The sequence below is a fragment of the Ursus arctos genome, unplaced genomic scaffold, assembly GCF_023065955.2.
Source record: "Ursus arctos isolate Adak ecotype North America unplaced genomic scaffold, UrsArc2.0 scaffold_20, whole genome shotgun sequence".
In the NCBI taxonomy this organism is placed as follows: Eukaryota; Metazoa; Chordata; class Mammalia; order Carnivora; family Ursidae; genus Ursus; species Ursus arctos.
In genome coordinates this window covers 21820341-21845633 of record NW_026622875.1, presented here as the reverse complement: position 1 = coordinate 21845633, position 25293 = coordinate 21820341, and the positions used below count along the sequence as shown (strand labels likewise).

Genomic DNA, 25293 nt, shown 5'->3' with positions numbered 1-25293 from the left:
AGAGAGGACGTCTCCCAGTCTCTAGTTTTCAGAGTAGGGAAGGTGGCCAAGTGCTATTCCCTAAGATAGGAAACCCCAGGTTGGACTTCAGACAAAGTGTTCAGTTTTAACATGGTGGAGTTCACGGAGGTTCAGGTGGAATCGCTGAGCAAGTAATTGGATGTTCATGTCTGTTGCTCAACAGAGAGGCCTGGGCTGCAGGCCAAGGGTCTCAGAACCCCAGTCAACTCGGTCAGTGTTAAAAAATATAAGTAACCCGAGTACGCTGAGAGTATGGGTGACCCCAGCTGGCTTTGGAATGCAATTTCCAAAAAAATTCAAACTGACTAGAAGATAAATTTGTACAGCTCTTTTCTGAATAGTACTGAGATGTTTCGTTTTCTTTTCATTCAGTGGTTTAAAATATATATATGGAGGAAAGAAAACAACTTAGTTCAGTGAAAAGGACCCTGAAATGTTCAGGATGCCCCGGATCTCCCCTTTTCTCACTGTGATTGATTTTGGACAAGCCAGCTGTTCTCTGTCCCCTGTTTTCTCTGGCACAGAATTCTGCATTGGCAATGACTTTGTTTTGGCATTTTTAAAAATTTGAGCAAGAGAGTGGCGGCAGGGGGAGGGGAGGGCAGAGGAGGAGGGAGGGGGAGAGAATCTCCGTCAGAGCACAGAGCCTGAGGTAGGGCTCGGTCTCACAACACCGAGATCACAACCCTGAGCCAAAACCAAGCCTCAGTGAACCGACTGAGCCACCCAGGCGCCCCTCCTTCGGCATTTTAAAGCTGTTTTCTAGTTTCCATCTTTTCGGTCTCTGGTCCTAACTGGAAGTCTGGGTGTTACGTGGTCCCACCTCTCTCATGAACATGAACCCCTTGAAAGTGCAGAAAGCTCCACTAGGTTCCCACTTTCTCTTGTCCCGTTTCTGAATGGCTTCTAACTGAGAGGGAGGGACCCTTGATCCATTCCTCCATTCGTCCAATTTTTATCAAGTATGTGCCAGGAACTATGGCAGGTGAAATAGATTGCCAGAATCTTTGTTGTGCCTTTATGATTTCTAAATGAGATTCGTGTGAGTTCATCTAGTGCTTGTTAGTTTCTTTTTTCTTAGAAACCTCTTTCGGTTGAGCTCGGAGGTTAGAGGACAAAAATGAATATTTAGATCTATGATTCAGCAAATTACTTCAGTTCTTTGTGATCCTTTTTGGCTCTAGGTCAGGTTCAGAGCCATCTCTTATTTTTATTTAATGTGGTTATTTTGTGTTCTGTTCTTCCAGATTTGCCTTTCTAATTAAATCTCACCCTGATAGATGGTAAAATGAATTTGCCCTCCCTGGTTGCTCTCAGGAGGGGAAGGGGCTTCTATAATAAGCTTGCGGCAGCGAGAAAGCATTGCAGCTTGTAAAATGAATCATGTATACATAAGTAATAGAGAACAGACCACCCTGAAGCTGAGAGGCTCTCATTGCATTTTTTAAAATATGCGAGTGTCAGGGAGAGTACAACATTTTTGCAAGAACCTCTGAAATGACCTTTCGCCTTTTGTAAGGTATTTAGCTCCTGAGGCCGGGTGCTGTCAGCAGTGAGGTGGCAGATTGCATGGGACTATCTTCTCTCTTGATAGCTTAGCTTCATATGTTGTACTATATTAATCGACAGAAATTTATGATGGGGAATTTTTATTTTCATGTTTATTTTTGTGTACTGTGTATTTTTCCAAGTTTCTACAGTGAATGGGCACTCCTTTAATAATCAGAGAACCGAACCCCATGGTAAATGGAATTTAAAGGTAATATTTGTAAGCTAGATGCGGTGGTGGGTGCAAAAGAAATATTTTGTGTGGACGTATAATTCTGTTGTAAGGCAGGATTGCAGGCAGCAGACCTTTGGAACTTAGAACCTGGTACAAATAAATCACCCCATCCCCTCCTCTAAAGGACTCCCCGGCATTGTTATGTTTCCTCAGTTTCCGTCCTAGACTGCTTGTCTTCCCTTGTAGTGAAGTTCCCTTAAGGGTGAGGCAGTAGCCCATTGTTTCTCTGAGTCTACAGTGCAAGACAAAGAAGGCTGTACAAATATTTGTTCCATTTTTGCTTAATGAATTGAAACTGAATTGAAGATGGGCAGCTGCTCCTCGCTGCTCTTGGTCTGGGCAGTGATTGCTTGTGTGAAATGGCAGCAAATGTCGCCAGAATATTCATTCAGCAAATGGCAGCTGCCTACCAGAATATTCATAACTCGGGTGAGCCTGGGACTGTTTTTATAAGATGGATGGGTTCAGCTTTCATTGCATTTTGATAGTTTCCCTAGGGGGCCAAGATGTGTGTGGAAAGGACAAAGGAACAGGCTGGGAAAAGACGGGGAGACCAAGGTTGTGAACGGACGGCGCTGCACGTTTTCATTTCCGTTTTACCATCTTTGATGGGCATCACTTGCTCCTCTCTCCGATGAAGAACGATGATGAGGGTTCCTATTTTGTAGGAAGCAATGTGGCAGGCCCTGTGCTGTGGGCTGCTCCTACTCGGGACTCTCTTGCTTGCAAGCGACAGAAAAACCAATTCTATTTTGTCTGGGGGCTGTAGGGAATTTACTGGACAATGTACTTGAAAAAAATCCAGGTCGTGGTTTCAGGCAAGCCAGAAAGCGGCCTATCTCTCGATTCTGCTTCCCTCTTTGTTGCTACAGTCTCTGGCGTAGCCTCCCCAGGTGCCGGCCAGATGACCACTGGGGAGGCATCCTGCCTTGTCAACAACCACAAAGGAAAGAGGTCGAACGGGGATAATGGTCTTGAGATACTTCCCCGTATATTTTTTCCCACAGGAATCTTTTCTTTTCCTTTCCTTATAGCCGCTTCTTCCTTACAGCTCAGCCGTGGGGTGTTATTGTCCTCGAAGCAGGACAGCACGGGTATTACTCGGAACTAAAGTCCATAGGGAGGAGGAAGGGGATACCTCCTCCAGAATGGGAGGCGGCATAGAAACCCTCAGGGAATAGGCAATGTGAGGAAAGAGAGGGAGAGGATGAGTCTAGGGAGAGTATGATGCCCCAGTTCCCTGAGGGGCCTGAGGCCACCTCTATGCCAAGCCTTGACCTAGGAAGGGATATAGTACAACAGAAATCCCAGCAGGTTAAGGAGAAAGCTGAAAGCAGAGAGAGCCTGTGCCCACTTCCTGTTTGGGACTCTGCCCCAGAATGCCATGTGCCAACACAGGAGGGCTGTGGCAAAGTGAAGAGGTGGTGCGGCATATTTAATGGGAAATGGCTTCCAATGGGTTCCCTGAGTCACCTTTAGTCCCTCTGTGACAGAGAAGGGATCCAGGAGTACCCACATGTTTCCTGTGGGAGATGAGAAGTTAGCTGACAGAGGAAACCAATCTACCTCAGGGTCACAGCAGCTGGGAGAACAAGATGGACAGGTGACCCACTCCTGCTGATGAGAGTAGACCCAAGTCCTGGTAGAATGGTTGACAAAGAGAAGCTATTTCTCTGCTGGATTTGTTGCTCTGAGGTTTTGAGTCTGGATCTTCTGGGGTGTCATGTGGAAGGAAGCAAAGCTGAGTGACGGAGAATCTCTGGATTCTTCAGTCTCTGGAACGAAATCCAGACCTGAGCAGACATGCCAAGGCTTTTCATTTGCATAAGTCAACCAATTGTTTTGTTTGTTTGTTTAAGGAAGTGGGAATTGCATTGTCCGTCATTCACAGCCTAAAGTGCTCTAACCCTTGTAAGTTAGAGGGAGGCAGCCCCAGCAAAGGGTGGAGCCTGGAATCAGTGGGAGGACTGTCAGAAGGAGGAGTGCTGTGTGGGATGGATAGACTGAGAACCCGGGCGAGAGAGTCAGGGGTGATGCTACAGGCACAGTGAAAAGATTTTGTTGTGAGAGATACACATCCCCGGTTTCATGACTGGAAGGGGTTGTGTGTCAGTCAGGGCAGGAAGGAGCTCGGGAGGGCAAGGCATCACGGGAATGAGGTGAGAGGGGCAGGCTAGCAGGGTTTGAGGCACCTTGAGCCTTCAGGGGAGGAAGGCATCCGAGGTGACTGCGGGAATGATGAGGCCACATGGGTAGATGGGGTTGGGAGCTGGGAGCAGAAGACTTTGGTGCGGGAAGTTCTAAGCAGTTCTAAGCAGAAAACCAGAGAGCAGGCAGAAACATGAGTTAAATATCTGGGTGTCCTGTAGTGTAGGGGCCATTAATACACGAGTGAAAGAAGAGGCCAAGTGATGAGCTCCTCCAGAACATGCTTCTCGAAGGTGAAGAGTAGTTAAACACTTAGCAGGGTCTATTTTGTTCAAGGCCAGTTGTGCTAGGGCACACAGGTGTCACTGACACCAAAAGCCTGACAGTCCGCAGTTGGCGAAATCATCTCCCACAGAGAAATCATGTAGGAATTCCCCCCAGCTGGAACCCAACATCGGAAAGAAATGACCCACAAATGCTGTCTCACATCAAGTTCAACCGCACGCCTAGCGGCTGACTAACAGCACAGAACACAAGCGCCGGGTGAATCTTCAGTGGCCCGCTCCTAGCAAGCCTTGGGGTCGGGGTTGGCAAGGGGTGAGGGAGAGGCCTTGGGGCCCGCGACCTGCCCAGGGCGCCTGCAGGCCATCCCGAGACCCAGCAGCAGCAGGTCTACAGTTGGCACACAGGGCCGGATGTGGTCGGTGCCGGAAGAGAAACGTGAGGAAGGCTGAACGAGGGCGGGGGCACGGTGGCAAGAATCGTGACAGTTTGGGTCCACGCGTCAGCAGTCCCCGGCGGTGGAGGACCCCAAACACGCGTGCCCATCCCAGCACCGGGACCCGGAGGGCGCCTGGCCGGGCACACGGCCCAATGACACCCTCACTGGGACCCGGAACCTGGGTCGGGTCCGTGTACCCTGGCCTAGGCGCGCGATTGCGTAGTCCTGATCCCAAGTCCGGCTTTGTGAGGCGCGCGGCGACCCTGCGCGCCTGTGGCCGCGGTCCCAGTGCTCTCAGGATTCCCGTGACCGTGGCTTAGGCACGCCGGAAACTCCCCGGGCAGGCCTGTCTCTGGGGACTGTTTGGCCTCCCGCGGTCAGCTTTCTCCCCGCAAACCCTTCCGCGCCCTTCTCCCGGGCGGGACCGCCCCGCATCGCCGCCTCCGGGGCGGAGCTCGAGGGCGCCCGGCGCGGGGCGGGGCCAGCAGGGGGCGCTGCGGCATGCCTTGCAGCCCCGCGGTCGGTGCGCGCCGCCCTCGCCTCCCCCAGCACCGGGCTGAGCAGGCGGCCAGCGCCGAACCGGGCGCGCAGCAGCGGAGCCGGGCCGGGACCATGGACGGTGAGTTGGAGCGGGCCCGCGTCGGGCTGGTAGCCGTTGCGGGTGAGCGGTGTGGAGGCTCGAGGCGGACAGGCGTCACGGGGTCTGGGGTTGAAAGCCCGAGGGGGTCCTCGGGACGCAGCGAGGCCGGGACGATGGGGCAGTCTCGGGTGGGAGAGTAGTGCTGGGGGCTGGGGCTTCTGAATCCTGCGCCTGAGTTCCCGCCTCCATTCTCGCTCCCTCCCCAAACCCTCAAACCCCAGCCCCCGACTCACGCTTTCTCCCCCAAGCCACCCCGCTTTCCGCCCCGCCGCCCCCTGTCTCCAAGCCTCAGTACTCTCTAACACTGCCGAAGATTCCGGCGCCCTCTCCCGCGCCCTCGCCCCCACCTCCCGGCGGGCGCCTCCCCCAGCCCCGCTGCCTCTGGCTTCTCCACCACCAGCCCCGCGCCTCTCCTGCCCCGCCTTCCTCCACCGCGTCCCCGCCCCTCCAACCCGCTCCCGCCGGGCCCCCGCACTCCTGCGCCTAATTCCACCCCGAACTCGAGCTCCCAGGATCCGGGATCCCGTGGCACTTCCGAACCTGCTGGTCTCCAGGTGGAAAGGCGGCGGCAACTTCGCGGCCTTTCTCGGGAGTGGGGCTGGCTTCCCCCGCAGCTGCCTGCGCCGCGCGCCTGCGGGGGTCCGGGGACCCCGTCGAGGGGCCGCTGCGCGCGCGGTCTGTCATGCCTGGGTGCTCAGGTTAGGGCTGCGTGGTTCAGACCCCACGGCATTACTGTTGCTCCTCTGTCGCGATCTGAAGAAGCCGGCTTTGTCACACACAAAAATGGAATTGGCTTAGAGCAGGTTGCCTGCGTTGTGGCAGCAGCGGTCTTTCAAGTTGTACCTGTGGATGGTTAAAGGATTAGCGGCGCAGGAGGATGTGGAGCCATATTTTCCCGCTCCGCTGGGCGTTCAGCGAGGCTCTCACCGCCTGGGTGGCCAGTGCCTTCCCGGGAAGGCAAGGATGCTTTGTAGGCTTTCAAAAAGTATAATCAGGAGAGATGTGGAATTAGATGCGTGCGAATGGGGAAGCGTGAGGTGGATGGCCACGGGGCCCCAAGAGGGCTTCACAACTTGGGGACATTGGTTGCTGTTTGCGGAGGGCCGCCGACTGAACCCGAGTTTGCAAAGCAGACCGTCCCCAGCCCAGCCTTACAAACGTGACGTGACTGCAAACGGGGCTTGGCAACAGCCCCTTCTCCTTAGAGGTGTTGGTGCTCAGTCTGGACATCTGTGGGAAGAGAGTTTAAAGCAGATGGTTTGAAAAGCCTCGTGATCCCTAGAGAGAGGTGGAGACGTATTGGTTACAGCCTGGAAGCCAGTGGCTGAATCTGCCCCATCCCCTTTCCTGGCTTTCATTAAGTCTTGGCTTAAATTAATTGCCTATTTCAGAGGAAGGACATGTAGGGGATACTTCTCTTTCAGGGATTAGCTCCTGGCCAGCCCACCCTCACTCGTGCTTGAGAGGCTACTTTGGGCCACTAGGGACAGAATGGGCCACTTGGCCTCTGAAGCACAACACCCTGAGCATTTGTGAAACTGAAGGATCGGTAACCTTTTTTTCCCTATTGATTGGCCCGAATAGTAATTAGCTCAATATTCTTTCAGGTTTGAAGAGTGAATTAATAAGTAACTAGCCCAAGGTCACATGGGGGCTCAGTGGGTGCCCTCTGAATGCCCACAGATTGCTGCGGCCATCTGCTTGGTCCTCACCATACTGCTGGGTGAGGAGTTGTTGGTTGTCAGATACCCCACGAGCCAGGAGGGCCTCAGCACCCAGCCTGGCACCCTCAAAGTGATAGGTACTCGGTGTTTATCTAGGAAAGAAATGGATCCCCGTCTTGAATCTAGTCTGAGTCCATAACTTGGGTTTTTCCATTGTGTTGCACTGTCTTCAAAATATTATCCTTCATCAATTTTTTAACAGTATGTAATGTCACTGGACAGAAACTTTTTTTTTTTTTAGAAAAACTCATTTTCCTGTTTATTTGGGGCAGAGAGCTCAGTTTATGGGTCAGGCTCTCATAGCAGTGTCTCTAACCTCCGTGGGGACTCCATAATTTCCCTGAAGGAAATCAGTTGTCGTCATCCTAGAATTGGGGTGAGGAAGCGATGGGCACTCTGGGGAGCTAAGGCTGTTGGCTGAGGGAGTGAGTCCTGCACAGCCCCCCACCTCAGGCATCCCTCATCCCTGTCTGTGATAGGAAGAAGCACGCAGGAAGACCGAGTGCCATTTGTGGAGCCCTGCTGGCTGCTTCATATGCCGCCATCTTCAGTCCAGTGGCTGCTGTCCACTCCAGAGAACTTTCCCATGGAGAGAGGGGTGTACAGCTTCTTATACATTTCTGGCAATATGATTTGCAGCTCTGGAGTAGGAGAGGGAGGCTGGTGTTTTAGGAGGATGTTTCTGTCTGTTGGAGGTGGCTATGACCTGCTGACAGATTGAGCAAAGTCCGGCTTTTCTGCCTCTGTGAAAGGCCAGCCCTGGAGAACACAGCCAGAGGCTGAGGGAGTGGGCATGCCTCGTGCCACCTTTTTCCAGGAATCTGGGAAGGGCTGGCATTCAGAATGGTACTTGGATGTGGGAACCTGCACTGCCCACGGGTTCAGGGTTGTCATGGCCTTATCTTTCTTACACAGGCTGTCTCTGTCTCCGGGTCTGGCTCTTACCCAGAATTCCTGCAGCTGGTGAAAATCTGTTTTCTAGAAGAGGTTTAATTAATGCTTGCAGTTTGTGAGTGAGACAGAGAGGCAGAGACTGGGGGGGGGGGGTGCCTGCTATCTCAAGGTGGGTAGGAAAAAGGATGGAAGACTATCCAGGATTCTGGGAAAACAAAAGGGGTAGACTTCAGCCCCACGATTTGCCCTGGGTCAAGGCTTTTGGTTGGTGGATAAGGACCTGTGCCCACATTCTGGTGCAGGGGTAACCACTAGGAGCAGAGTCACTGAGATAGGAAGGAGAGCCCCACAGTAACCTGAAATATGGTTTGCTGGGCTCGCTGTTCTGGTTTCTAGGAGGACTTGAAGAACAACTGAGAGCTGGGCTTAGCAAAGTGGGAGAGTTCAGAGCTCTTTTAAATTTTTCAGGGAGGGTTGTACTCCTTTGGAAATGGCTTGAGGGACCCTGGTCTGGGGTCTGACCCTGGGGAGTCACCTCACACCTGAGATGCTGAGGGGAGAGCACAGGGGAGCAGAAAAGGAGAAGCAGCTGGCAGAGTCTGTGTGCCCACACTTAGCGTTGAAGAAGAGGCAACAGCTGCCTTCTGGTAGGATGGCATGCCTTTTGACAGAAGCAGCCTTCTGGGGACCCTTCTTGAACCGGCTGGGCAGCCTGACATAGATTAGGGCCCACTGAAGCCCCTCAACCTTGCAGAACCTGCAGGGCAGCCACGAGGAGGCACCTGTGAAGTAGGAATGAATCGCAGAGTCTGCCCTGAGTTCAAAAGGCAGGAGGGTCAGGGTTATCTGATCGAGCCCCAGACTCCAGCCTGGGAGCCTCCACGTCCAGAACTAGCAGGCTGCTCTCTGAACGTTCTTGGGCCTCGGTTGGGGAAACCCCTGGTTTTTGGAAAGGAACGGCTCAGTCAGTAATGAAGAGAGGACAGTCCCAGGAGCACGGAGGAAGATCAACGATTAAAAAGATAAAATGATTGAAAAATGAACTTGGAGGGACCTTGCGGAGTAGTTCCTACACCCAGGAGGCAGCCTTTGCCTCGTGCTCTTGGCTGGCTCATCCGCATACCCTCCCTCCCTTGCCTTGCCCCCCCCCCCCCCCCCTCCGTCCCCAGTCTCATCCTTCCACTCTGTGCACAGCAGTGGAGCCGCCTCTGTGCTGGTTCCCTGGGGTGGAAGGGAATTTGGGGAACTCAAACATCTGTAGGAACTTGAAAATTCTGTTTCTATTTGCCCAGTCACTTCCCCAACGTACACATTCATGTTTCCATATTATGGGTCTTCCTTTTGTCATGTGCTTACCCCTGTGTGCCTCTGTGTATAACTGATTTCCTTAGAGAGAGCTGTAATCGATAGCATGGAAACCAGAGCTTTAAAAAACAAACTAACGTGAAAATTATTGCACCTGGTTTTGACACCCCCTTCCCTTCCTCTCTGCTCATTTGTGGTTAGAGTCGTAATTTACACCAAATTTACAAATAGTTTGAATACTATCTGACCTACCCCGCAATTAGAAGGAGACATGTGTCTTTCCAGCGAACAAAACCACAGCTTACTTTCCTAGACCTGCCTCATTCTTGGATCTGGTACCCAACATTAGGCCTTCGGAGATGCAGCCTTATCATTTTGAGCTTTTAAATTATAAACTAAAATGAAGCTCTAGCTTGCTCATTTTGTCATCTAATATAAAAGAATTTGAAGTCAGAATAAAACGTGTACTGCCTTGTTAACTCTTTGTGCTACTCAAATGAAAGAAGCAGGTGGATTAAGGGGGAAGAACGTTATTATAGTAGAAATGTCTGGAAGCTCAAAAATAATAATGGAGGGAACACAGTCTTACAAAAAATAAATTATTGAGTTTTGAACATTGTTATTAAAATGTGCAGCAATATAAATAGGAACTTCCATAGAAGTGTAGGCAAGTATAGAGTTTTGGTGAGTATAGACTGATGAGTGTAGTAATTTTTGTTGGTCATTTCGTCGAAATATATTAATATCATACATTATGCTTATGTAGGACCTTACCATATAAACGGGCAGCTGAGTCCATGATCTCGTTCAGTTCTTCCAGCAAGTTTGGGATCTTAGAGATGGGGACAGGGGACCACCCGGGATTTCAAAGGCTTCTAGAACTCAGAACTCTTGAGCGGGGAAATGCTGTCTAAACCTAGATATTCCTGCTACAGTTGCTGGATAGTCAAATGTGGCTACATAGTTATTTGAAAATTATAGGTAGTCTGCTTAGGGGTAAAAGTAGGCTTTCTTTAAAATGTTCTGCAGGTCAAACAGACAAAAACTGTATGATTAACACCACCAGAAACCACCTGGAAGGATTTCTTAGGATTTGTGGATTTCAGAGGTTCTCTGCTGATGACTTCCTAATACTAGAGTACCTGAGTTTGTATATTCAGCATAGGATGGTAGTGAAGAGTGTCGACTCTGAAGCCAGGCTAGCTTTGAATCCTGGATCTGTCATTACTGGTCTTGTACACTTGGACAAGTTACTTAACCTCTCTGTGCCTCGGTTTCTTCATCTGTAAAATTGAGCTGAGGAGGAGGAGGAGGAGGAAAATTGAGATGTTATTATTGTAAGGCTGAAGTGAGATACCATGATGAGGACTTAGAACGGTGCCCAGCACATGGTATGCTTTAAAAATGTCAGCTGTTATTACTATTCATTCATTCCCTAAAAATATGTTTTTGGTGTCAACCAGCTGCACTGAGTTGATAGATACAGGAGAATGTCCCTCTGGAACAGAGGGCTCTTTACCTAAGTTCACAGCAAAGGACATGAAGGGTGGTACAGATGTTTCCCGGGCATTCACCTGGCTCTTGGCCACCTGTTGTGATCATGAGAGCCTAGGGCAGTCCTGTAAAGGGTTGACCGTGGCAGGAGGGGGGGCAGATGCTCTTCAGCGGGTGCACACTGGTGTGACTTGGCCTTGCCAGCTGTTTAAGGCAGGCACTCAGTTGATTGGTCTGCGGCTGACACATGCTGGTTGTTAATGTTTTCACGGTAACTCTTGGCGTCAGGTTGTTTGTGGGAAGTGTGATAAGAGACCGTAAACTCAGTGTTTACTCACCTGGTTTGCCAGCACTGTGCCTGGTCCTGGTGGACAGCATACTGCCCTGGCCACTGCCTTGGACTAGAAGCCCTAGAAGCCTGCAGTACCAGAAGGGACCCAGTTCTGAGTGAGGACTGGCACAGCTGCTCCCAAGGGTGGGTAGGGGGACTTGCCAGAGGCAGAAGGCCAGACTCCCGTGCTTCCCGCGTCTGCCATAGCCAGAACCTTCTGGACCTGGAACATCTCTGGGGAACTGTGTTGGTAGGCTTGGGTTAATAACCGGTTCTGGAGAAGGGAGGTCCTCACTTGATCTGTGTGTCTTACAAAGAAACTCCCACTGGAAGCCTGCCGACTAGCCCCTGCCATCAGGGCCTGGTGAGGGGCTCTAGCCGTGGGCTGTGGACTAGAGAGCCTGGGATTGCTGCCTCAGGAACGTGAGCGCCTCTCTGCCTTGTGTGAGTGTGATTGGTGTGCCCTTGGCTCTAGGCGGGAGCACTTATATTAATAAGTTGGCAGGCAGACTGGAAACCTGATAGCGGTGTTAATGAGGAGCCTGCTTATTTCTATTCATTTTTAAACTACTGGAATTTGAAGTAAATGAGGTTTTGTTGTATTTTTGGGTTTGTTTTTTTTTTTTAATACTTGCCCCACACTTGGAAGATAAAGACAGGGCAATAATGTCATTCATTTTTTAAAAACCATTTATTTGTATGTAGGCAGAGCTGAGTTAAACAGAGTGTTCTAAGTTTTCTGGTCTTGGTTGCCTCTTGATTTCCCAGATAGGGTCATCTCTCGTCGCCAATGTGTCTGTCTCCATCACAGTTCCTAATGGAAACACAGACCTGGAAATCAAAGCTTAGATGTTTCTGGTTGAAGGTCATGGCATAGGCAGTTGATTTTGTTTTGGCTGTGTCTTCAAGGTGAAAAATTACTGTGTCTTTTTTGAGAAAGAAGGTGTGTTTCCGGAGATGACTAACATCAGCAGGCAGGAAGATGCCAGCAAGGCTGCTTCGTTCTTGGTTCATCTCATTTACAGCAGTTCTAAGTTAGTGGCATATGATTTTTTATTTTCTCCTCTTGTGCATCTTGCTTTAATGATGGCTGATTATCTTGGAACAGCTGCATTAATTGATGGTGTTTAACAACTCAACGTACAGTAAGTAATTGCAGTTGGCTTGGCTGAGCATAGCTCGTTCTTTTCACTTGCTTTTGAGCTTGAGGAGTGTTTTCTCTGTGTGCTGAATGCCAGAAAGGGAGTTGGGAACTCCTTGCCCCAGTGCCCGCCCGCCACTCAGTGCTCACACTCCCCCAGGACACTGTGTGCCATGACAGCATCTGTTCCTGCTGCGTGGGGGTTGTCTGCTTATGGGCCTGTCTCCCCGGCTTGCCCGGGAGCTCCTGGAGGCCAGGGGGCCACATGCAGCTTGTCTCTGGCTCTTCATCCCTTAGCACAAGGACTGGCAAGAAATATGCCTCAGTGAAGGCTGGGTGAATGAATGCATGGGTGGCTGCAAAGCAGTCAGGTTGGCTTCTGACTGCAAGGAACAGAACGCCCTACTTCAGTGGGTTAAGCAAATAATGGTTTCTGTTTCTCATGTAACAAGATGTCCGAAGGTAGGTGGTTGCTAGCATTAGTTTCAGCAGCTGATGTCTGTCTGGACTGATACTTCTGTTCTTTTCTTGGCCTGTCCTTCATGATGGCAAGATGACTGCGGCAGGAAGGAGGCGCCAGCAACATCTGTACCTTTTGTCAGGAAAGCAGACATTTTATCTTATTTTATTTTATTTTATTTATTTTTTATATAATTTTTTAGAAGATTTTATTCATTTATTTGAGAGAACAAGGGAGAGCAGGAGCGGGGAGGAGAGGGAGAAGCAGGCTCCCCACTGAGCAGGGAGCAGGATGCAGGGCTTGATCCCAGGACCCCGGGATTATGACCTGAGCCAAAGGCAGATGCTTAGCCGACTAAGTCACCCAGGCGCCCCTGGAAAGCAGACATTTTCCCCAAAACACCTAGCAGACCACTCCCAGTCTAAAGGGCCATGTGAGTATCTGGCAGGACACAATCCTGCCAATAGTTAGGTAGGCTCACTGCTAAACAGACAACGCAAATAGCCTTAATGACCCAATTATGGTAGACGTTTACTTTTTGCTCACACAAAATCCAAAATGGCTGTTCCTGATTTGTGGGGAGTTCTCCTCCAAGAGGTCACTAAGGGACCCAGGCTCTTAAGACTGCCATGGTTGTTTACATCAATCAGAAGAGAAAGGAGCATGGAGGATTGGTGTGTGGGAGAATTTTATGGGCCAGGCTTGGAGGTGGTGAGTTAATTCTACTGACATTTCCATTGGCGGGGCGGGGGGGGGGGGGGGGGATGCTCAGACACATGGCCACACCTCCTGCAAGAGAGGCTGGGGAACGTGGTCCAGTGCCTAGGAGGAAGAGGATTTGGGTTTCATGATTAGCTGGCAATCTCTGCCACACTGTCTCCCCCACTCCCCCCCCCCCCCCGCCAAAATCATAATTCTCTTAGCAAGGAAGAAGGAATGACTATTGTGGGACAAGTGGGGGTGTCTGTCTTACAAGGAGATACTGTACTAAAAAGGCTCTAGCCAAAAATAGTCTTTTATTTCCAGATCATCTGTCTTAAATCCGTGCTTCTGTTCCTACCTTTGGGAACTGGGCCAGCAGGACAATAGCAGGTCCTCATTATCCCTCTTTCTTGACCAGGGCATGTTCTTAGCAGCTTTATGGGAATGAGTCATAATTGATCCCCCTCAGCAGTTGAAGATTACCCCCAGAAGAAAGGGCCCTCAGCACCCCTAGGCCAGAGGAGCTCTGAGCCTGTGAGAGCCCCTGGCCTGTGAGCCTGTCACGTGCCCCCACTCACCAAGCCTTCCAAAGTTTTTCTTCCTCTTCAGCCCCCACCCAGCCCACATCCGGAAGGGAGGAGAGGATGCAGGGAAGAGTGACCTCTGCTTCCCACTCCAATGATTGGAGAAATATTTTTCCCAACCACTTCCTGCTATTTTTTCTCAGTCAACATTAATGAATGATCCGTTGATCTAATGGGTTTTAGTGTTCATTTTCCATTTGTTGTAGGTTTCTGCAACAGCTGCCTCTCCATCCACAACATCTTTCTTGGTACCCTTCTTTCCTCCCTCCCTTCCTTTCTTCCCACACACACCTGCTGAGCACCTGCGGTTACCCTGCTCGGGGTCCACCTAGCCCTGGGGGTGGATAGGCAGGGAGGCTGACGTGAGCCTGTGTGTTGATGAGTATTATGGGAAGGCTGTGGTTGCCCACGTTGCCCACTATTGGGGGGGGCTCACCTCGTGTTGGGTGTCAGGGAGAGCTTCCAGGAGGAGCTGGCTTTCGAGCTGAATTTAAGGATGAGCAGGAGATGGGACACCTGGGTGGCTCCGTTGGTTAAGCATCTACCTTCGGCTCAGGTCATGATCCCAGCGTCCTGAGATTGAGTCCTGGATTGGGCTCCTTGCTCAAGAGTCTGCCTCTCCCTCTGCCTGCCGCTCCCCCTGCTTGTGCACATGCTCTTACTTTCTCTCTCTCTCTCTGACAGATAAATAAATCTTTTTTTTTTTTTTTAAGATTTTATTTATTTATTCGACAGAGATAGAGACAGCCAGCGAGAGAGGGAACACAAGCAGGGGGAGTGGGAGAGGAAGCAGCAGGCTCACAGCAGAGGAGCCTGATGTGGGGCTCGATCCCATAATGCCGGGATCACGCCCTGAGCCGAAGGCAGCCGCCCAACCACTGTGCCACCCAGGCGCCCCCAGATAAATAAATCTTAAAAAAAAACAAAAACAAAAGGATGAGCAGGAGTTGACCATGTCAAGAAGGCACTTGGGCCAAGAGAGTGAAATGGGCACAGAACACTGAGTTATGAGAAGGGGCACATGGGGCTTCAGGGGGAACGGTGAGCGGGTCCAGACTTGGGGTAGGGTAGTGTGGTCATTCGCTCGTTTAACACAGCCGTGAACAAGGCAGATAAGGTCCTCGCCCCAAGCGAGCTCGGGATCTGGGCCGTTAAGAGGCAATGAGGCTATCAGGGAGGGTGGGCAGGAATCTGAGGGGGGCTTGGCTGCCCTCCCAGCCTCTGCCCTGCAGGGTTTGCTGTTGGAGGCTGAATAGGATATGGGCGCATTACTGGTGCTATCACCTCTCCTGCCCCGTCCCTCTGTTTCCGATTCTTGTCTGGGCCTTTGCCCGGGCATTACTCAGGCTGTAAAAATAGAGGCTGGCACCAAATCACTAGCATGTAGTCGGTGAGGAAAGTTGAAACTGTCATTACATACCAAGATAGGTGCCAACTAGGTTTTTGATGAAGCACTTTCTTGGAGCCCCGAGGATGAGGTTCAAAAGTTGGTTTACAATTCTTTTTTTTTTTCCTTTCAACTCATACCAGTTCTTCTGGCCCCTTGGCTCAGAACCTGGCCTGGCTGTGCCTATTGCCCACCCCATGAGCACCTTAAAATCCACCAAGTGAGGTTTGGCCTTGCCCTGGGCTGGCCTGCTGGGGAGAGGCCAGGTCCTCTCTGTGGGCCTGGTGCTGCCACGCATTCCATGAGGGGTTTCCAAAATGCGGGGTTTCCGTCCAGGCGAGGAAGATGTAAACACATTTCCCAGGAAGGGACCTGCTCTCAACTGCCCGCAGGTTTGCTCAGCTCCCCGAGGGAATGGGGCTGTGCCAGGGTTTAGCAGAGCTGTCAGCTGCCTTCACGGTGATGAATGGCCCCAGGGTGGTTTCCTTCTGTCTCGGTCCCCAGCCCTGTTTGTTAAAGTGGAATTGACAGTGCTGGGGGTGGGGTGCAGAGAGGAACCTTCATGCTAGTCTAAGCCCATGGCTGAATGGATGGCACTTTGTTTCCAGGTAAGGAAATTTCAATCCATAGAAGGAAACTCAGACCAGTCCCCTGGTGTTTACTGAGTGCCTTCTTGGTGCTAAGGGCTGTAGGAAATGTGCATAATAACAAAATGGGAAAAGGAGGATCCTTACAACCTGTGATTTGATTTATAAGAAATACAGATTTGTTCCTCCCTGTTTCTTGACACAGACCCCCTACAACCTTTTGAATTTCCTGTGATGGGACCAATGGATGTCTTTTGTTATGTTAATGAGGTGATGTTTTTCAGAGCCCCCAGGTAACCTGAGGATGCGGGCTGGTTGCCAGGAGAACCAGTCAGGCCTTTAGAAGGTTGGAACTCTCAGTCCCATCAGCAGACCTCCAGGGAGGGGAGAGGGGTTGGAGGTCGAATCCGTTGTCAATGGCCAACGATTTAATCAGTAGTGCCTCTGTAATGAAGCCTCCATGAAAACACAGAAGGATGGATTGGAAGGGTTTCCAGGGCAAACCCGTGGTGATGCTGCAGACTGGCACCCCGTGAGAGGACATAAAAGCTAGGTGACCTTTCCCGCATGCGTGTCTTGCCCTGTGCACCTCTTCCAGCTGGCTATTCCTGCATTCTATCCTTTTATAATAAACCACTGATCTAGTAAGTAAAATGTTTCTCTGAGTTCCATGGGCCACCTCACAAATTAATTGAACCCAAGAGGGGGGCGTTGGAACCTCCAGTCTGCCAGTTGGTCAGAAGCACCGGAGACAAGCTGGATTTGCTATTGGCCTCTGAAGTGGTGGGGCTTGGGCGGGGCAGTTGTGTGGGACTGAGCCCTTAACCTGTGCAATCTGATGCTATCTCCAGGTAGGGGGGTGGGATTGAGTTGAATTGTGAGACACCCAGCCGTTGTCAGAGAACTGCCGGGTGGTGTGGGGCAAAAACCCATACACACTTTGGAATTAGGTACAGAAGCCTTAATATGCTAAATGCTTTCCAGAGAGTACCTGATCCCTTCCACAACCGCATGAAGTGGGTGATTTCACATGCCCCGAGAATATAAGCTCCACGAGGGAAGAATTTTGGGCTGATTTGGTCACTACCGATCCCCAGCTTCTAGGACTGTGCTTGGCATCTAGCAGATGCTCAGGACATATTTGTTGAATGAATAATCGAATCACCATTTACAGGTGAGGAAACTGGCTCAGAGACATTAAGTAACCCGCCTGCAGTGCTGCTGCTGGGAAGTGGCGGAAGAAAAGGCCTGGATCTCAGTGCCAGGAAGCACCATGAGCTGTGACTTGGGGTCCCCGCCCCATTGCCCTTGAAATGTGGCTGACTTCCAGGATAGCGCTGGAGGTAGGCCCGCAGCCTGTCTGGCTGACATTCTCACCAAATGCAGCAGAAGCTTGGCAAAAGCTAGCATTTGTATAGCGATGAGCCCCAAGCCCCCCGATGTCAAGGCCCACAAGGTTGTCTGCCTTCTTGGATGCCGGGGCCTTGCTGTAAACTCGAGGGTGGGATGAATATGCAGGAGTGTATCCGTCAGCAGCTCAAGAGGGTGATGTTTCTGTGTTGACGCTTTCATCCTGTCGTGCATGTGTTCAGGAACCTTCCGTGGCTCCTTCCTCCTGCAGGAACCTAGTCTGGCCCCAGTCACTCTCCACCCTGTTCACTGATGAGTGACTGTGTTGTAAAACCTGTCATCAGTCAACAGTGGAAGGTGGGGTGGACTTGGCCTCTGCCTGTGCACCTCTGTATACATGGTTTATCCTCTCTGAAATGCCAGCTCACATCAGGCGTGCCCACTGATATCCTCCCTGCCCTTGTAGCTCTTAACAGTTTCTGCCTCTTCCTTGAAGCCCCCGCTGACCAGCTAGCATGCTGGCCCCTCCCTTAGCCCCTGCGGCCTCCGCCTGTCTATGCCTGTCTATGCCTGTCTATGCAGTGCATTTCCTAATGGTGTTCCCGGAGTCCTGGTTTCTGTGTCTGTGATGGGACTTCTGCTGAGTGGGGCACCCTGCCTCTCCCAGTAAACTCTGATTTTATCTTTCTTACACATCAGGTTTCATGTTGCATTAGTTTTGAAAGGAGGTGCTCTTTCAAAACGACTCGTCTCTTTATAACTTACCACGTACCCAAGAAGTCTTGTGACTTCTTGCTTCACTGCATTGTTGGGTTATTTTTGTTTCGTTTTGTTTTTAAAGATTTTATTTATTTATGAGAGAAAGAGAGAGCACGAGATGGAGAGCACAGAGTGGGGAAGGGGCAGAGGAAGAGGGAGAAGCAGGCTCCCCACTGAGCAGGGAGCCCAACCACAGGGACCCAGATCCTAGGACTCCGGGATCATGACCTGAGCTGAAGGCAGACGCTTAACCTACTGAGCCACCCAGTTGCCCCATCAACTGCATTGTTTAAAAAATAATTTAAATAAATTCTACAGCTTTCTTTTTTTTCTAATTTTGAAAATAATAAGTGTTTGTTTAAGAAAGTTTGGAAAATACAGAAAACTATAAATGAGAGAAGTCTTCCAGGATCTCACCACCTACTTAAAGAGTTGTAGACCGGTCTTTCGCCCTTGCAATTTGTTTCAAAGAAAAGTAAGATTATTTGTAATCTCAGTCATAACCACTCATAACATTAAGGGTCTATTTTCTCTTTCCGATGTTCCTTTAAAAATTGTCTCTTTTAATGACTTAAAAAAATAGCAATAGGTTCAAAATTCTAAAGAATCTAACAGTAAAAAGTCCCATTCCCAGCCCTGTTTCAAACCATGCAGTCCAGTTTTGTAATAGATCTTCCTTATGACATAATCGAGCTCAAACTGTACCTGCTATGTCATAGCTTGCTTTTTTGACTTAACAACGTCACATTTTCTGCTGTCATTAGTAATCCTTTTTTGTTATTTGTACATGGTACATTGTAAAAACAAAGCATCAAATATATGAGTAAATTTTGCAAAGTTCACAATAGAGATGACCACTGTTAATTTGGAGGCTGTCGTGAGCACGCTATAAAGGCGCACACACGAGTTGTGTCTTTCCACAATGTCAGCTTTATTCAATCATGACGCCAAGTTAAATCACAATTAAAAGGCAGGTTCAGGATTCCATACTCAGTAACCATTCACCATGGGATTAAACCTGGCGTCTTACACAGCACACAGAGCAAGACGGAAGACAAACCACACAACAAACAAACTAATGAAAGGATGCGGGAAGTTAAGGAACCGAACTTGAAGTCAGCCTGGGGCCGCATTGAGATAAGGCCTCAAAAGGCCTCGGGTCTGGGCCGAGTCAGCTCTCGGCACTTGCTGCTTCTGCTGTTCGAGCAGTGAAGGATCTCGGTTCAGTTCGGAGATCCATCAGGCAGAGCCTTCCGCCGCCGTTGCCTTTTTTAAGTGGTCAGACATAGAGGGGTGAGGTCTGAAGAGTCTGGCAGTTTGCTGCCAAGATCCTTCCCTTTTTAAAGGATTTCATCAGTTTTGGTCCCCGCAGACCTCCTCTGGTTGCGGTCCTTATCAGCTCTCAGGGGTCAGCTCACGTTGGTCCCAGCATAGCTCCTGGCTGTGGTACCTTCACTGCTTGTGTCCTTGCTTGACCCAGGCTCCGACTGACATGAGAGACTCCAGTTTGCTCTCTACAGAGGCTGTCAAATTTCTTCACATTTCCTTGGGTATGTTGAGGTGTGCAAATGTCTTACCTACGCGAGATGCCTTCGCGGTAGATATGCGCTGTGTCTGTGTGCTGCCACTCGCGCTCGCTCTCATTCATTTTTGTAACTTGTAGAATCTGGAGGTCTGTCTCCATCCACACCTAAGCCTATCTCTTTCTTTCTTCCTTTCTTTTTTCTTTTTCTTTTTCTTTTTTTAAGATTTTATTTTTAAGCAATCTCTATACCCAACGTGGGGCTCAAACTTACAACCCTGAGATCAAAAGTCACATGTTCTACTGACTGACCTAGCCAGGTGTCCCCCTCTTCCTTTTTAAAGGCAGAATCATGTTCCATTGTATGAACAGACTATAATTTTCCAACCATTGCACTATGGGTGAACATTTATATTTATTCCTGTTTTATTTATTTATTTATTCAGACATTTATATTTATTCCTGTTGCTGCTTTGTACACGTGAATGAGCTTTTTTTGAGAATAGATACCCAGAATACAAATTCTAGGGGCAAAGGGTATGTGTGGTTACTGTTTTAATTAGACTACCAATTCTTAACAAATACTGTTCCAGTTAACCCTCTTACCAAGAGTGTGTGAAAGAGTTTGTCCCCGCTGGGACTAACATCCGCTAGCGATGAACGATCTTTTCATTTTTTTTTTTTTTTTTTTTGGCCAGTCTAAAGGGTGAGATGTGCTGTGTCATTTATAAATTCGTATTTCTTTCCATCCAGCTTTTCTAAGCATATATATACCCATATTTAAATAAAAATTTAGAGTCGTGCAATGCATGGCTCTGTATCTTTTTTTAGTTTTTCACAGTAAGTCACATTAAAATGTTCACATTTTCTTTCTGGGTCATTGCGTTGTCTTCAAAAGCTCAGCTTCAGGAGTCCTATCTTACTGAACTATTGCAGATCTCCTGGAATTTTTTTTTTTTTTAAGATTTTACTCATTTATTAGAGAGAGAGCACGAGTGGGGTGAGGGGCAGAAGGAGAAGCAGACTTCCCTGGGCTCCATCCCAGGACCCTAGGATCATAACCTGAGCCGAAGGCAGACACTTAACCCGCTGAGCCACCCAGGTGCCCCCACCTGGAATATTCTTTGTCTTTGTTTATTTATGTCCTTAATCTCCAATGACCTGGGGAATGACAAGTAATAGAAAAGAAAGGAAAGCAGAATGAACACCTTCTGCAGGGGTCCGTCCGGTAAGAGAATCAAATTAAAATCTGGATCAGATGTTTGCCCAGGGGCTCATCCCTTTGGTATTTGGCAGGGAGACGCCTAAAGTAAATATCAGTGTGAGCTCTTGTTCTATAGAGACGTTGAAGTGAAGACTGTACGGTCATGATGAAGAAGCTTCCCCGTTTCCTGTGTCCCATTGTGGAAAGTGCGCAGGTTTGTTTGTTGTTTGGACGGAGGGATTATGATTCCCCCAGAGCTTGTCACGGCGTGAAAACGTCCAGGAGGCGGGTGGTTTGATGGCCATCGTGCGGCACTGGCAAGTCCGAAGAGTTGGCTCCAGATTCCAGCTCTTCCCCCGGCTGCCAGGTAAACCTGAAGAAGACACTCCACTTCTGGGTTCCCTGGGGTCTGTGTGGTGAGAATGGCCAGGGTGTGAGTGGGTTTGGACAGCCTGGTAGAGGGTAGGCTAGCAGTTAGAGGCCAATTCTAGCACAGTATTAATGAGAACAGTAAAAATGAGCACCGTCTAAAAACAGGGTGGTATCATAAAAAATAAATACTCGATTTTCCCCCAGTTTCTAGCACACTGCTCCTAAAACCCTGGGGATCTCCAGGGTGTTAAGAATGTCTTTTATATGCTAATAACTGCGGGGGGTGGGGGTGGCCTGAAAGGCCAAAGCACTATTGGAGTGTTGGACTTCCAGCCCCACCCTCTGACCTCCAGGGAGGGGAGAGATGCCAGAGGTTGAGATCAGTCACGGGGGGCCAACGATTTAATCAGTTGTGACTATGTCTGGAAACCTCAAAAACGACAACAACAACAAACAAGTCTAAACAGCAGGGGTTCAGAGAGTTTTCAGGTTGGCTACACATCAGGGTGCTAGGAAGGCAGTATGCCTGGAGAGAGTATGGAAACCCTGTGCCCCTGCCCCTGTGCACGACTTCCATTTGGCTGTTCCCGAGTTGTATCCTTTATAATAAATCTACAGTAATAGCAAGTAAAGTGTTTTTCAGTTTTGTGAGCTGTTAGAGCACATTATCAAACCTGAAAGGGGAAAGGGTTGGGAGACCCCCCCGCCCCCGACTTCGTAGCCGGGTCTGACGAAGTGGGTAATTTGGGGATCCACGGCTTGTAACTGGCAACTGAAGTGGGGGCAGTCTTTTTTTTTTTTTTTTTTTAAGGTTTTTATTTACTTATTTGGCAGAGAGAGAGGGAACACAAGCAGGGGAGTGGAAGAGGGAGAAGCAGGCTTCCCACTGAGCAGGGAGCCGGATGCGGGGCTCAGTCCCAGGACCCTAGGATCGCGCTCTGAGCTGAAGGCAGACGCTTAACCGATGGAGCCACCCAGGCGGCCCTGAAGTGGGGCAGTATTTGGGACTGAGCCCTTCCGCCCGTGGAGTCTGACACTAACTGGGGTAGTCAGTGTCAGAATTTAATTGAATTGTAGGATACCCAACTGGTGTCCACAGAGTTGGAAAATTGGTTGGCATGAGGAAAAACACTCAAATTTTCAGAGCCTTGTGAGTAAGAACAGCTGAGCTGTCTGTTACCAGTCTCCAAAAATGTTCCGCCACAGGGTCAGCCAGCTCTGTGCCAGGCTTTGTCCAGCACTAGAGACACGCTTGTGGACGGACCCCATGGCTGCTGTCTGGTAGCTTATAGTCAATCACAGGAGACAGCCAGCATTTCAGTGTGGTTATTCAATTATGTAATGAGAGTCCTGAGAAGTGTCATGAGGGAGAAAGACAGGGTGACTTGAGAGGGTCAGACAGGATGCTGATCTAGACAGGGGAGTTTAAGGACAGCTCCCTGAGAGAATGATCTGGAGCTGGGATTCAAGGGCCTGTCATGAGTGAGCTAGGTGGGAAAGGTGGAGGTGACGTAGGAAAGTACGTTAGGGTTCAAAGCCAATGGCCAAGAAAGAATTCTTGAGACATCTTTGGTGCGAAAAGGTGATTTTATTAAAGCACGGGGGCAGGACCCGTGGGCAGAAAGAGCTTCACTGGGGTTATGAGGAGTGGCCCATTATATACTTAAAAGTTGGGAGGGGGTTAGGGATAGCGTAAGACTCTAAGGAATTTTGGAAGCAAGGTTTCTAGGACCTTGAGGAGGCAGGTCATATACTTGGAGGGTGATTGCCAACATGTATCTTGGGGGATAGAGATGAAATTTCCAAAGGAATTTTTATATGTTAAAGTAGGCTTACAGAATCCTGGGGTGGGGGTGGGGGTAGGATAGGATTGCCTGTTGCCCTTAGCAAAGTGTCCACATCAAGGCAGTTGAGTCCTTAGAGGAATGTCGCTCTGCCTGTTTCAAGGACTTGTCAATGAGCTGTAGGTAGTAAGGAAATGTAATAATTTCTCTTCTGCCTTGGTTTCCCACATCATCGGGACAGAGGAGAGCTGACAGGGTGCCGGCTGGGGGAAGGCAGAAGGGATGGATTGCTGGTGGCTGTGGTGAGCCTCTCCCCTGTTCATTCATGCATTTATCTGTCCATTCATTCAGTCATCCAACAAACCTTGATTGATCACCTGGTCTGGGCCAAGTACTGTTCTTGGTACCGAGGACAGAAGAGTAAGGAGCAAGACTGACAGTCTCTCGCCTCATCACTACTGCTGTGTAACAAATCATCCGCAAACTTGGTGACTTAGAACCACCATCATTTCACTGTCATCCTCACAGTCTGGAGGTGGACTGGGCCAGCTCGTGGCTCTCACTCAGGTCTCACACAATTATTCAGGCACCGGCCGGTCTGGAATCACCCATATGTTCCCTCACTCACATGTCTGAAGCCTGGGCCGGGAAGCCTCAAACAGTTGGGGCTGCATGGGCATCCCTGTCTCTGGATGGCCTCTCGCGTGGTATCTCCAGTATGATAGCTTCAGGGCTCCAAAGCAAGTGACCCAAGAGAGACCAAGCCAGGTAGACTCTCATGGACTCTTCTGACCTGGTCTTGGAGGTCACACAGCATTATTTCTGCCCCATTCTATTAAGGTAGTCCTGAGGCCTGCTCAGGGGACCTAGAAGCCCCTTTTGTTGGGAAATGTGACAGAAAATTTGTAGATTTGCTCTAGAACCACTACACTCTCATGCTTTTCATCCTTCACTTTTTTTTTTAAAGATTTATTTATTTATTTGAGAGAGTACACACACGAGTGGGGGAGGGGCAGAGGGAGAGAATCTTCAAGCAGACTCCATGCTAAATGGGGAACCCGACACTGGGCTCCATCTCACAACCCTGAGATCATGACCTGAGCCAAGACCAAGAGTCAGACACTTAGCCAACGGAGTCACCCAGGTGGCCCTCATCCTTGGCTTTAAACCTACCTGCCTGCCTCAGCTTACCAGAGTCCTCCAAAGGAGACAGTCTTATGGCCTGTGTCCTGGCTCCAGCATGCCTCTTGGGGGTCCCACTTTCTTCCCCTGCCCCAAATAGCTCCAGAAAGGCATAGTTTTCTTCATCTCTGGCTCTTTCTTGCGGGGAGGGGGGTTGATGCCCCGTGGACTGGCACTCCAGGCATCTGCCCAGCTGACCTACCTCCTAATCGGGTCATCAGAGGACATACATGGACACAGACACCAAATCCCCAAAAAACAAGACCCTTTCGTGGGGTTTAGAGATGGCTAGGGTGACTGGAGGGCTATAGTGTGGGGCTGAGGTGAGCCTGGACTGACACTGGGGCCTTGTAAGCCACAGGAAGGGTTTGGTCATCATCCTAAGAGCATTATAGGAAACTGCTAAAGGCCCAAAGTTTTGATGACACCTGCCAGGGAGATTATAGAAGATAGTCCTATGATCTCACTTATACGTGGAATCTTAAAAAAAAAGAAAAATGAGGTCATAGATACAGAGATCAGATTAATGGTTGCCAGAGGCGGTTAGGCAAAATGGGTGATGAGGGGGTCAAAAGGTACAAACTTCTGATTATAAGATAATTAAGTCATGGAGATGTAATGTACAGCATGGTGACTATGGTTAGTAATACTGTATTGCATATTTGCAAGTTGCTAAGAGTGGATCCTAGAAGTGTCTCATATAAGAAAAAAATGATAACTGTGTGTGGTGGTGAATGTTAACTATGGTGAGGAATGTTAACTAGACTTGTTGTAGTGATCATTTTGCAATATGTACAAATATCGAGTCATTATGTCGTGCATCTGAAACTAATGTTATATGTAAATTTATACCTCAGTGAACAGAAAACGACAGACCTCTGCGAAGAACAAGATTTTGCATCATGTTTTTAAATTTATCTGTTAGAATGATTTTTCTTACAGAAGAAGACTTTCAGGTGTGTTCCTAATTTCAGAAGAGGAAGCATAGATCTCTAACCTGATTAAGCACGTTACAATAACGTCAGTGACGGGTCAGTCTGTGGTTGGTTATCCCAAAGTTGGTGGGCAGAGCCAATCTTCCATAGCCCACAGGGCTCACAACACTGTTAGCCGAACACGGTCTGCTGCAAACGTTGCTACCATCATGGTGTCCTGTAACACCCAGCTAACAGAGCAACAGTTCCCAATGAATAGTGCC

The 25293-nt window shown here is 49.4% G+C and overlaps 1 protein-coding gene across 2 annotated transcripts in view; it reads left to right on the top strand.

Moving 5' to 3' along the window:
* Positions 1-5167: 5167 nt before the first annotated feature.
* Positions 5168-25293, top strand: part of PXYLP1 (2-phosphoxylose phosphatase 1) — a 69554-nt gene continuing 49428 nt past the window's right edge. For both annotated transcript variants that reach the window (XM_026497150.4, XM_044383449.3), the window contains exon 1: positions 5168-5292. The gene's annotated coding sequence lies outside the window, so the exon portion shown is untranslated. The remainder of the gene's footprint in view (positions 5293-25293) is intronic.